At 44.8% G+C, this 13,335-nt stretch overlaps 1 protein-coding gene across 1 annotated transcript in view; it reads right to left on the bottom strand.

The window, feature by feature from the left end:
- The window catches only part of LOC123977318 (rho guanine nucleotide exchange factor TIAM2), a 57,017-nt gene extending 43,973 nt beyond the window's left edge, over positions 1-13,044 (bottom strand). Inside the window, exon 1 of the mRNA XM_046059902.1 lies at positions 12,955-13,044. The gene's annotated coding sequence lies outside the window, so the exon portion shown is untranslated. The remainder of the gene's footprint in view (positions 1-12,954) is intronic.
- Between the last annotated feature and the right edge of the window lie 291 nt (positions 13,045-13,335).

Genomic DNA, 13,335 nt, shown 5'->3' with positions numbered 1-13,335 from the left:
CGGAAAGGTACGGGAAACTGGCGGAGGTGTAGAGCCAGAATATTTCTTCACTGGTCCAGTGAAGACCAGTGGAAAGACTGACTAACATGGTTTTGGTGAGTTTTATTTTGTTTCAGTCCAGTTTGAATGAAGTGTGTTTTTAACAATGATCTGTGAGGTAAAATGTTTTTCTCAATGGGGTCTGGTGGGTAGGTTTGTTTTGGTCTGTTCTGTACCGTTTGAAGCATTTAGTGGTTTCATGAGAACAATGCTTCCCCTTGTTGTCGTGAAAACGTGATTAAAGAGTTTCAGATCGGCTGTAAACGGACTCAGAGTCCCCAAAGTTAATCTCAGAGGGAAACAAGAGAAAGGAGTATTTATTTGAGGGCAGGTAACTCTCCCGGCGGTTTGTACCGGCTCGGTTTGGTCTTTTAGGGTCACAGCCCGCCGCCGCTGAGCCTCAGAGGAATGTGAAAGCTTTTACAGTAAACTTGCTGAGGTGAACAAACTTGTTGTTTGTGAGCTGAGCAGAGTCGTGGAAGTGATCCTGATCAGACAGAGCAGCCGGACCGAGACTGAGAAAACACCTCTGACGCTGGTGAAGACCAAAGAGAGGCCGACAGGAATTCTGCTGAGCTGGCTGTTTGTCCCGGAGCTGAGCGGCCCGACCAGACAGGATCAATGCAGATGTTGGCAGATGGTTGTGGCTCATTACTGCACACAGTCTGAATGATGGTGTTTGACCAAAGATACCTCAAACAGACCCCTCAAACACCAGGCCGCCCACCGACAAGATCAAATGACCAACTGTTAGACCACGAGACTTTTGAAGATGACTGCACAACAAGAAAAAGGTTCACTGCTCATAAAAGTTCAGAAAATTGTTGTATGAATTAAACTAATATCACTGAAGCCCAGGAGAACAGCAGCTCTTTAAAAATGTTCTTTATTTTTTAAAAGCTGCTGCTAATTGGATGTTTAGTTCAGATCAGGACTGTCGGCCTCCAGCCAAACCGTCCTGGAGACAAACTGCTGCAACATCTGGCTGAGGTGAGCAGGAATTTCCCACCCTGGCTGTAAACAACATGACGTCAACAACAGACACACAGACTTCCTCTGAGCTATGTTAGATGCAAACACCTCTGCAGGGTCAAACATCCCGTCACACGCTTCCTGTCCTGCTGTCGCTGCGCAGATCGCCACCAGAGCTTTTCATTCCCCAGCAGGAAACCCTGATGTGATGCACGCAGCTGGAACAAAGTCACGCCTGGATCAGATTTAAAATTGATTTCCTTCCTTTCCAGCTTCAAACCTGGTTTCAGGTCGTTAGTATGAAAATGAAATTCCAGGTTGATTCATTTGTTTTAAATTTCAGCATGCGTTTGTTCTGCTGGAACTTTTTCATCTCGAGCAGCTGTCACATGAAAACATACCATCCGTCTTAAAGCCTGCGCCGCCCTGTCCTCTTACATAAGAGCTGCTCCGAACACCAACAGGGCGAGTCACCAGAAACCACAGGAAGCTCAGAACAAACTCGCTCTCATTATTACACAACACTTGGAGAAGGCGAGGCTGGAAAACAGTGACGAGACGAGGACGAAGAGGAGAGAGGCTGCTGTGAAGAACAGTGAGCAACGTTACAGAAACATCGGACCGGTCAGAAACCAAATGAAAAGCTCCAACAGCACACGGTGTCATGGGTTCAACAGTCAGTGTTCTCAACAAACTTCTCAATTGAAAGGGAGTTTGCTCCCATATTTACGCCTGCAGGTTATAAAAGGTTTGTCAAAGAATCAGGAACAAATATGACGGCGTCCTGCAAAGTCTTTCTTTTGTGTTAAAATAAATAAGCACACTGTCGCCATCGTGTTCTGTTCCAATACTGATTGGGAGTGATTGATTGGTCTACAAATCTGACACCACAACACAGGGAATAAAACCCAGCCATGTTGAGTCATAGTGAGTCACGAGTTGCATGCATGAGTTTTATATTATACATTTTAAAGCTCTTAGTCACCGCTGCTCTTTGTATGCTTGGGTTGGATGGCGTGCTTTATCCCCCGTACACTTCACCAATGGCATATGTTTACTTATAAGGCTGTTCTTGGTCAGCTTCCAGCTTACCTACAGATCTACATCCTTGGGAAAAGTATGGGAAGATAGTGTCTGCGCTCTCAGGACTTATTCTTACATGATTAGGGGCGTTTAAGTACGCTGCTCTCTCTGCTTGGGATCAGTTGCAAAATTACCTGAATCTTCGGGAGCCAGTCTCCCTGGAAGCATTTAAAGTAATTTTGAATGACTTGGAGGCAGGCACATCTGGCTGTAGATGTTCTGGCTGATTCACACTGCCCCTGTTTGAAGCCTGATGTTGACAAATACTGATGAATCTTTGTATATTTTTAGTAGTAGTAGTAGTAGTAGTAGTAGTAGTAGTAGTAGTAGTATCTAACGTCCACGTTTTACCAGCCAACCTCTGATGCATCACATGCAAACCTGACAAATAAGACAGCTGTTCAGACTGGACGGCAAAACTTAACTTAAAAACAAGGGATGCACCAACCTGTTGAATCAGTGTGGAGCAGACTGGGTATCAGAGTTGTGTCTGAGCCACAGTTTCTCTGACAAATTCATGAGATTCAGTCTTTCCACGATCAGTTTCAATTACTGAGTCACGGTGAAATGCCAACTCAGCCGTCCATGACCTCCCGGCACAGAAGACCACCCGTTCCTATCCTTAAGATTTCTGCTTTTCTGATATTTATTGTGGAAACTCATACCACAGGACCAAAAATAAATACACTGCAGCTCTGGCGTCTGCATCTCAGTATCGGCATCTTTTGGTTTTTCCACTTCAGAGCTGATTGGTGAACCAGAGCCAGATTCATCTGGGAGCTTCACCAGCCAGCTTCAAGTGTACCGTTAACCAAAAAGCCAGTGAGCAACAACGGAAAAACTCCCCGAACAGAGCCAGCAGGGCGACAACAGAGCTGCACTAATGCAATGGAAATAAAAGCCGCAACATATCAGGAGTGATTTTCCCTGAGGAATCAAAGCTGGAGGGATGGATGGAAGTACAGTATGGAAAGATGTGCCCAGGAGATGGGAAGCAGGATAACTGGATCCGTTTTCCGATGAGAACAGATCCAGTTTAGGAGGGGAAGGGTTTGAAGAGGGGCTCGCAGGCCCCACATGAGGCTTTTTATGAAAAATGACAAAGGAATTTACGGCAGAAAAAGAGCCGGAGGTCACAATGAAATGAAAAAGGACCTTCTCACCCTCACAGAGGGGGTCTTATAATTCCCTAAATACAGACAGAGCAATGAAGAAAAATGTCGATTACATGGTGGAGGTTCAGTCCAGCTGGCCTGTATTCAACAGAAATATCTTCAGGCTCATGCGTTTCAGCAATGCCATTAGTGAATATGTAGTTTTAGTCCTCAAGTGAACACTGAATTTATGTTCCCGACAAAGCCGAATGTGTCTTTTCATTTTCACTCACACACACACACACACGTAAACGACTACATGCCACACGCATTCACTTACATGGCTCTGGACGGGGAGGGCGAGCGAGGGGGTTTATTATGATGTGGGAAAAGAGAGAGAGCCCATTATGTGAGTAATTGGAAGCAGCTGCTGGGGGAAACGCTGATCCTGGTTGGTTGTTGGTTGAGAACAGCAGCAGGGTGACGTAACGAGCTGAGCTCACCAACACACACCAGTCCAGGTCCAGTTAAGTTCTCAGCATCTGTGTCTTTAAAGGACCATTGTGCTGAATTTGCATGTGAGCCCTGAAAAGTACAACTCCTGCAGATGTGAAGTTGCTGAGACTCGATCAGCCGTCAGTTACGGTGCATTCACATGCTCCTCGCATGGTCCCATTTCCTGAGTTGTGAAATTGTTCTTCCCACTTTGGTGTGTTCATGTGCTTTTAAATCTGAACGTAGAAAACAAGACGGATGATACAACAAAGATGTGTTGGATTAGCATTATCTGAGCGTATTAACAACAAGTCGACATCTAGGCCGCTCTACATGGACAGCAAACTAACCAATATGACAAATGTTAGCAATACATGATTTTGCACTATTAATCAATTGTCATGAAATGTTGTTTGGACCTTCATGTTCCCACAAAGATGAGTCTCACTGAATCTGGTGATCCTCTGACTTTTCCTCAAATGTTATCAGAAGCTCAAAGGTTTAACTTCCAGTGAAATATCTCAACATCTACTTTTTGTACATGCGCGGTTCCCAGATGATGAATCGTGCTGACTGTCATGCTCCTCTGACGTTCACCTCGAGTGTCACCGTGAGGTTGGCGAAGTGGTTTTGAGTAAAAACTATTACAACAACTCTTAGAAGAGAGTGCTATGTTCTTAAAGAACCCTTCATGTTCCCCTCCGGATAAACTATAATAACTCTGGCTTCTCATCTGGTGCCATCATCAGGTCAACACATTCCCATGAGCCTCAGCTGTACGCTGTGCTTACAGTTAATTAGCTAATGATAGCATGCTAATGCACTATACAAAGATGGTAAGCATGGCAAACATTATCCTCCTAAACATCAACATGTTAGCTTTCAAAAGGCTGTCTTTCAACAACTCAGCACCCTTTTAGTCTTAAACAGCTGTCTTGATGTCTTTCAGTCAGGATTCCAACCACAAAACTGCACTGAGATGCTCGTTAAAGACTTCCACTAAAGACAGTTTCAGGCTTGGTATCATTAAATCTCAGTGCTGCATTCAACACAGTCGACAAAAAAATATTACTAGACCGACTGGAAAACTAAATGGGACTTTCTGGTCCAGTACTAAACCAGTTTAAGTCTGACTTAAAGGTCAGGGACTTCTGTGTCTAACAAAATGACCTGTGGAGTTCCACAAGGCTCCATTCTGGGACCTCTTCAGTTCACCTTCTACATGCTCCCTGCTATCGTAACATATCATGAATTAAACGACTTGTCTCAGTAAATAGAGTGAACTCATTAAGCAGCGCAGTTGGAGGACATTATTCTCCCACAATGCAATGCACAGTGGAAATGGAGGAGCTACTCACAGCTACAACAGCTCCGGAAAGATCTTGTAAAACAAAATAAGTAATCAAGCTAAAGAAAGAGATTATGCTTTCTATTTGTGAAGTTTAATAAGCAGTGAAATCCCCAAGTCATATTGTGTCATTTCCTGTTATTATGAAATGGTGAAGTGTGTCGATAATTTAGTAAACTAACAGCTGAAGCCGTATAGTAGGATGTGAGGCATGCAGTATACTGTATAGTATTAGTCACGCCTTCAGGCCTCTCACAGTTGGTGACACGTGATATTCCAGCAGAGAAACTGAAGGAAGAGACGCAGTGAACAGAACTCATGTTTCTCTGAAGGCAACACTTCAGGTCAGAGATGCAGTCCAGAATCGCAGGAATTACATCCATATTTCTGCAGTCAAATGCACCACAAGGCAGCTGAGGCTCCAGAACATTTCATGGTCATGTTGAGCTTTTTCCACCAGCGCCTGCAAATTGCCCCCTCGTCCTCCCTCACCCCTCCACCATGCTAACCGTAGCCTATCAGTGCCGTGGACAGATGACTCCTGAAATTACAGCTGCAGGCACTAAATAAACCTCGTTATCATGAGCTGCACACAGTTTCCTTCATCCTCTGAGTAATCACAGCAGGAGGAATGAGTGTGTGTGTGTTTTTATGTTTTCACTGGGAGATTGCTCTATTATTTAGACGCTTACGCCGCTTGTTTGGAGAAAATTGCTGAATTACAGAATCCAGACTCTTGTCATTATCTTTCTCCTGCGACAAACCCGCTTCATTAAAAGACTAATTTAAAAACATTTTTCACTTGAAACTGGCTGAAATCTGTGGCGTGAGTGCTGCCTGAAGCTCAGCTGAGTCCACAAGAACCCAGTCCAAACCACAAAGTGGCAAAAAAAAACAAAACAAAAAAAAAAAACACAAAAAACAACAGCCGTGGCTTTTGCCAGAAACAGTGTTGGCCTTGTTGAGTTTGGGTTAAGGTATGCTGGTCGACTGCTCCGTCCACTTCCTGTGTTGATGTTGAGGACCGCGGAGCTCAAAGAGGCTTTAATTCACCTGAACGGAGGCTGGCGGTCCAACACATTCTCACTCCCAGCTCGTCACGCATGGACGCTTGGTCGAGACCCCTTGGCTTCGCTTTTTAAGGCCATGGTTACCCTTTGGCATCATTTTTACACATGTAGGGCTCTGTGATCAAGTTAGTCACAATAATAAATAAAACTAGTGGTTAACGTGAAACGTTGCAGTTTGGTTAGGTTTAGGAAAACATCATGGTTTGGGTTAAAATTAGTCACATGTATCCATACGTGACGGCTCATGAGTGAGAACGGGTGGGGCGGTCTGAGAGCATCTTATGTACTCCAAAATCCAATGTATCTTAACAAACAGTAACAGGCGGATTTTTAAAACGCTACGGCAGCGATGGTGACACCAGGTGTAGACCAGGTGCTTCTACCAGTCGGTGATGGCGGCGAGATTACAGAGTGTGATGACAACATGAAACAAGCTGACAAATGAAACAACAAACCCTTGAGCCCCACTGCCAATCACAGGCGTAAAAAGTGATGCAGTGATGACATCAACCTACGACCCAGGTATCTACAGCAGGACTCCAGTTAACCCCTGGTGTCAGGTAGAAATCCGGCTTTATTCAGTCTTGTTTCAAGATACTGACACAGAACTAAAAATCTAAACATGTCTTTAAACAAGAGGAATGACAAGGGGGGGGGGGGGTCCAAGATACGGTTTGAGATACTTCTGAGCCGAATCTACGCTGTAGCCTGACGCGCACCTCCCCAAAAATGTAACTACATGTTGCAGACCACAAGAACTGTGATTGGTCAGCTTGGTAGCGGTTAGCATTTCCTCATACTGCTCACTTTCAGTCGCCATTGTTTGTATTAGTGCCTACACCAACGAAGATCTGGATTTATATTGAGATCATGATTATTCATGATTTTAGGGACAACAAATCTTTGTTTCCCTTTCAAATAAAAAATAAATAAAAAACAGTTTTCACATCCATGATGTGCTGCATTTCTGCTAATGTACACATTTTTGCATTAAAATAAGGCTGGTCCTCAAAGTGCATCATCTCCTAGAAGCAAAATATAAATAACATTTTACCTGGAAAGTCCTCTGAGTGTGACTGCTGCGGCGACAGCAAGCTTCTCGGACATATTTCAGGAACTGAGCACATTGTTGGCTTGTTATTTTGTCCTACCTATGGCTTCTACTCTGCCTACGCATCTCCCACAGGGAGCTTTCAGAATCAGAGCGTTCTGCCTGATTTAGCTGACATGTGTAGATCTTGTTGATTTGGTAATCGGTTCCTGATCTTTGTGCTTCTTCTATGATTAGGCAACGTAGATAAATGATTTTGTTTTGTGTCCGTTTTAACCGTGTTTATTGCCGTTTTGAAAATTGACCAGATTCTCTATGCCGTTCTGTGTCTGACTTCCTGTCGGTCTATTCACATTTCATTCAGAAACCCTTTTCAACAGCACTGATATGAATCATATAAGATCCATATTGGAAGAAGATTTTCAGTTTGTCTGTTTTGTCCAACACGTTTTATTATTAAAGATAATATCATATTGTGATGCTAGCAGCACTTTAGACTTTTAGTGTTGCTTGATTTAAGGTGAAATATTGTTTAAATTAGGGCTCAACAATCCAGACAAAAATCAAATATCAGGCTAAAACTTTATTTTTTCTTCATGCTCATCATGGCTCTGTTGTTCTGACCTTTGACCTTCTTATATACTGTTGATCTGATTTCAGTCTTGTGGATTTGAGTGGATAAATCCTTGTAAAGGGCCGGTTTAACCTCCTGCCCGAGCAGGGGGATAATAAAACTCCATTGTGGTGAAAACGAGATCTAATTGGGTTAATTAGCCAGAAGCTGCTTGACGTTGTGCCGCAGTTGAGTTCAGCTCAGTCAGATCCCATCAGCTGGGTCTCGTGCCTCAAACACAAACAGAGCCTCCTCTTCATTGTTGGATCAGACGGCTTAAAGTCAGAACAGGGCGGCCGAGCCAATCGCCTTTTTCCATCGTGCAGAAAGAAAGCGGCGGTCTCGCACGACAGCACGGCGGTTAATTAGGTAGAAAATCCACCGCACATTCCAGCTGAACATAGAGCCCTTCTTCTTCTGCTGCAGCGGCGGCGGCCACGCTGGGCTGCATGCCCACCGTGACCAGAGGAAAAACGAACTGTTGGCTTCACCTCCACAGTGTGTGTTTTAAGGAATCTGGACTGCAGAGGTTCTGTCAGGTGTTTCACTGCAGCTTCTGACAGTTTGACTTTACAGCACAGCAGAGGAAACAAACATAAGATCCCCCTGAAGGTGAGAAACTTTTAACAAACTCGTCCTGCTCAGACGAGATGTTGTTGGTCCAAACAGAAGTCAGTCCTCCTCGGCCTCGAAGCCTTTCCTGGTGGTCCTGAGTTGAGTTTCCATTAAAGCAGAACAGAAATCCACACCTGTGTAGCTTGTCCAGGCACATTATGAAGTACATTTTACACACTCTCCTGTCGGGCAGTTTGAGTGATCAGAAACTCCTGAAGGTTAAAGAAAACCAGTCCGGACTAACTCTACAAGAGACTTTAAAGAGACATTAAGAGTCTCGCCATCTCGTAATGTCACAAGCTCACCCTAAAGGAGCCAGTGGTCCTTTAAATATATGGCGACCCTCCTTTATCCAATGTAATATCCTCTCTTATATCGGCTGATCCAGTGCTAAACATGTCTTCAAGTAGAACTCGTTTTTTTAAATGTTAGTAAACTGAATCAGCACTGCAACTACAACTCCCCACGTTCGTGTTCCTCTAAGGAGGACGTCGTGAGGTCTTGTGAAAAGCGTAAAACTAAGGACGCCATCAACCCGTGACAACAGGCGGCACCGCAAATGGTCACAAGGAAGAGGAGTTTGCAGCTGGTTGTTCTAAGTCGACTTACAGAAATAACAACCTTTAAATCACATTTAATTAGAATAACATGAAAAAGTTAACTATTGATTGTTTAGCGTGAAATAACGCTCCTCCCAAACAGAAACCAGCAAACATCAGGGGCTCTGCAGGTCTTTAAATAAAGTCTTAAAAGTCTAGAAAGTCTCCCGCCTGCTGCAGGCAGGAAAGTTGGTTACAGCGTGTTTCTGGATGTGACTGCAGCTGTCAGGAGACGTTCTACAGCTGCAAACTAACAGTGGGGTTGTTGTGATGGTGGATTGTGCTGCTCTCAGCCAGCACCATCAGACCTGCAAGCAGCACCGTCACTTCAGCGGCTACAGCAGCAGGAAGCTCACCATCTTTTCAACACGAACATAAAGAGGTTATATTCTGCTTCTTGGCCTTTTTCCCCCTCTCCTTTATGGAGTTATATACATATTTTTCGTGCATGTAATAGGTTTGAGAAAGTGAAAAAGCCCAAAGGGAGTTCCCATCTGCCACAGAAAACTCTGCTCTGAACTGAACACGGCTGGATTGTAGTCCAGCCTTTATTTAACCTCTCTGCGTCTCCATGTAATCCTCATCATGATGCTCGCCTAGCGGTTAGTGTGGTGCGTCCTCAAAAACACTGGTGGAGAAACACACTTTTGAAAATTCAACCTCGAAACCTATTCTTGAACAACCGCTAAATAAAACAATGAACGTGAGAATGAGCAGAATATGAGCACTTTAAATAAAAATGGTTAAGCCTCATTAAGAAAAACTTTGACTGGAGGGGGGGGGTAACCTCACTGACAATCACTCCCACTGTTCCTGGTCCTCGGTCTCAGAGCTGATGTGTAAACTGACTCATTAGCACGCAGCGGAGACACAAATGAGCTCATTAACATGCTGTTTCACTGCCGGGCGACATCTGGAGAGCCAGCGCTCGGCTCGGCGAGAACCGCTTCCTATTGTTGATCCGGGAGAACAAAGAGACCGGGAGGATCTCTGGTCTCCCACATGTCGCGCTGATCACTGAGGTGTTTCTGCTACTGATCACTGAAGCCTCCTTTATGTTAAACTAAAATCCTCCGTCCGCTGGGAGATTAAATTCCTGCTTTCAGCTCATTTACATGAGAGATAATCAGTCACAGGGAATGTTTATTCTTCTTTTTCACTCTCAAACTTACATCATCTGTGTCCTCGTGGCATCTTAAATAAAGCAGGCGACCCGTTTTAACCAGTATATTAACTATTAAAGTTGAAAGAAACATATTTTCTAGTAGTATATAACCACACTGACTCCAGCAAGACGTCGTCACAACTAACTGCGTTAAATTTTGTCCAATAAATGGGACACTGGTGGTGTTTCAAAAGATTGGTAGTTCAGCTCTACACAGATGCAGAAGTTAAAATGGTTTTTCTTTATTTAACAAGCGGAGAACCGTGGAAACAAAAGCCGAGCCGTGACAATGGATAGAATCAGAAATCAGGACCTGAGTTTGACTCCCGCTGCGACTCATCCTCGTGTCCCTGAGCGAGACACTGAACCTCTAGTTGCTCCAGAGAATAGAATCAAAACCGGGGTTTGATTTCATGCAAATCTTCACGTTTATACTTTAGCGCACCGAGGAACTTCTTTTTAAAGGTTTTCTCTGGAAAGTTCTGCAGTAGGTTTCCAGTGAAGCAGGAAACAGATGCGGAAAAACAGGTGCAGCGGTTAAAACAGTTCTTAATTATTTAACAGATTTAGTTCCAGGACCTCGTCCCCAAAGCTGGCGGAGAACCGTGGAAACAAAAGACGGGTTCCTGCAGTGGAAAACGGCTGCAATTTAATCGCCAACAACAAAAACCGCCACACAGAATCTGAATCCATCCATACTGAGAAAATGTCGGCCATAAACAGAATCAAAATTTGGGTTATCATAAATATCAATGTCAGGTTTGTAACTTCAATTCACCGGAAAACCTTCTTAAGAAGTTTGGATTCTGCAGTTTCACGCGACGCAGGAACGGATCCCTTTAAATGAAAACTAACTGTTCAAAACTCGCAGACATGATCACATCTAAAAAGCGGGAACCAGAAGATAAAAAAACTTACTAACTTAATCGACTATGAAAATGGCCGCCGATTAAAGAATCTGTCTGTCAACTAACTGTTTGAGCTCGACCGTAAATCCAGCATCTGTTAATGTGAAGAAACTCGTCAGAATCAAACTCTACAAAACGGACCAACGTGGCAGAAAATCCTCCGCTTCAGGTTTCCTCTCACTGTTTACTTCTTCTGGAGTAAAATCCGACTGTGGGCGCTCTGCACCGCAGCTTCCAGCTCAAAGCAAACACAACCCCGTGTGGGTTTCTGGACACAGGCGGCCACAGTGTTGGACCTGCCGGGGCGTTTCCCCGCCGCCACCTGAGCAGCTCACCTTACAACACAAACACCCAGGTCAAACCACGGCGGCCAGCAGAGAGAGAGAGCAGAAGCCCGGGCAGAAACACACACACAGCCTCAGTTTCACCTGCTTCACATTCAAATGCACCGCAGAGAGTCCTGCTTTCTGATTGGCCGGCAGCTCAGCTACCTTTCTGAAGGTGTATAAATTTGGAAATTGTATTTGATTCTTGTTAAGCATTTTGTCATGTAAAGTGCTCTATAGACAAAGATTATTATTAAACTGCAGGTAACCACAGCAACAGGGCTGATGTATGTGGACACCCCTGCTCCAGATCCATTAGTGCCCTGTGGACCCTTTTTTCTTTCTCTGGCTCCCTCTCAATGCTACAGCACGATATTTCAGATAAATGGATGTTAACGTGTCTGCATACTTTTGACACCACAAACAATAACATAATGTGTGGGTGTGTTGGCGCTTCAGGTCTTGAACCGTCCTCCCTGGAGGGTTTTTGGGGCTCTGCAGGACTCCACTTAGCTTTTAATGTGTGCGCTCTTTACTCACCACCCCCCACAACAACAACGCCTCCACAGGGGCCTGCTGGGGGACATTAAACAGGGCTTCCCCCTAATAGAGACCCAGCTGCTGGATTTAATACTCACTTTCTGGCTGTGACATTCAGGGAAACACCAAGTGAAGCAACGCTGTGGAATTTACACAGGAGCCGTCAGTAAGTGCTGCGAGAATCCCACAGGAGGCATAAAGGATGACTGACCCGTTACCTGCGGTGGAGCTAAGGGTGGCGCTGGAGGAAAGATTATGGAGTCGCTCAGATGTAAAGGATTCATCCTCTGGAGAGCAGGATCCACCTGATCAGCCTCCCGCAGCAGGAAAACAACAGCAGATCAGAAAAGGGTGATTCTGAGCAGAAAAATTCATTTTGGACGAGCAGAAGAGACAAAGTCCTGGACCCTGTTCATCCTCTACGGGCTCTCGACTGACGGATCGGCCGGGCTGATTTTAGCTGAAGATGCTCGGTAGAGACATTTACTGTTGGTACAGGAAGGACAGAGACAGGCAGAGAGCGCTGGTATCTGGGTCAGGACTCCTTATTCACACATGGGAGGGATCAAATCAAGACAAAAGATCATTATCAGACTTTAAGATCCAGACTGGGTCGGGCTGTAACACTCAGAAATGAAAGGCACCTGCAGACAGTTAGGCTTTCATGAGTTAATAAGCTGCGAGTGTCTTCGGGCTGTTCACATGTAGTGACAGAAACGCTTCAGTGCTGATGCGTCCTCACATGTCCACAAAGAAAACTTTTTCATTCAGAGAACGCCTCCCTGTTCATGTTACATAATCAGCTTCAGTCTGACAACAACAAAGCAGCCAGGATCTGAGTAAAGAGATGTTACAATCCCTCTGTGCTCACACCACAGCGGCCCCACTCCTCTTCTGAGGAGAGTCAGAGCACTTTACAGAGAGACGGCAGCAGGTAAACCTACACTGCTGCACAAACACTGTCCGTGTGTGAGATTTAACGGCCGTCCGCTGGGACAGTGAAGGCAACACGCTGTGACAGAGAGAGGAGACTCACCTGCAGCTGCTTCCTGCCTTTAAAAAGCTGCTCGTCGATCCAGGAGTGGTTTCCCTCTGCTGCGCTCACTTCTCGAGGTTCCCGTCCTGACTGAAGGAGGGCGGGGTCCTTCAGCTGGACCAGGATCAGCAGGAGGAGGAGGAGGATTTGCATTTACTCAAACACTAAAAAGCATAACACTGAGGTACTTTAACTTGAGTACTTCATTTGAATGTGACATTATACTTAAACTCCGCTGAGGGAAACTACTAAAGAGTATTTTACCTGTTTTTTAAAAAACGTGATCAACAAATTTAAAGGTTTTGAGAATTAAAGAAATAAAGAAAAATCCTCCAAATCCTCTGAGTTCAGCTTCTCAGACGTGAGGAGCTGCTGGTCCAA

The sequence above is a fragment of the Micropterus dolomieu genome, linkage group LG10 (genome assembly GCF_021292245.1).
Source record: "Micropterus dolomieu isolate WLL.071019.BEF.003 ecotype Adirondacks linkage group LG10, ASM2129224v1, whole genome shotgun sequence".
NCBI lineage: Eukaryota > Metazoa > Chordata > Actinopteri > Centrarchiformes > Centrarchidae > Micropterus > Micropterus dolomieu.
This window is presented reverse-complemented; position numbering and strand designations above follow the sequence as displayed.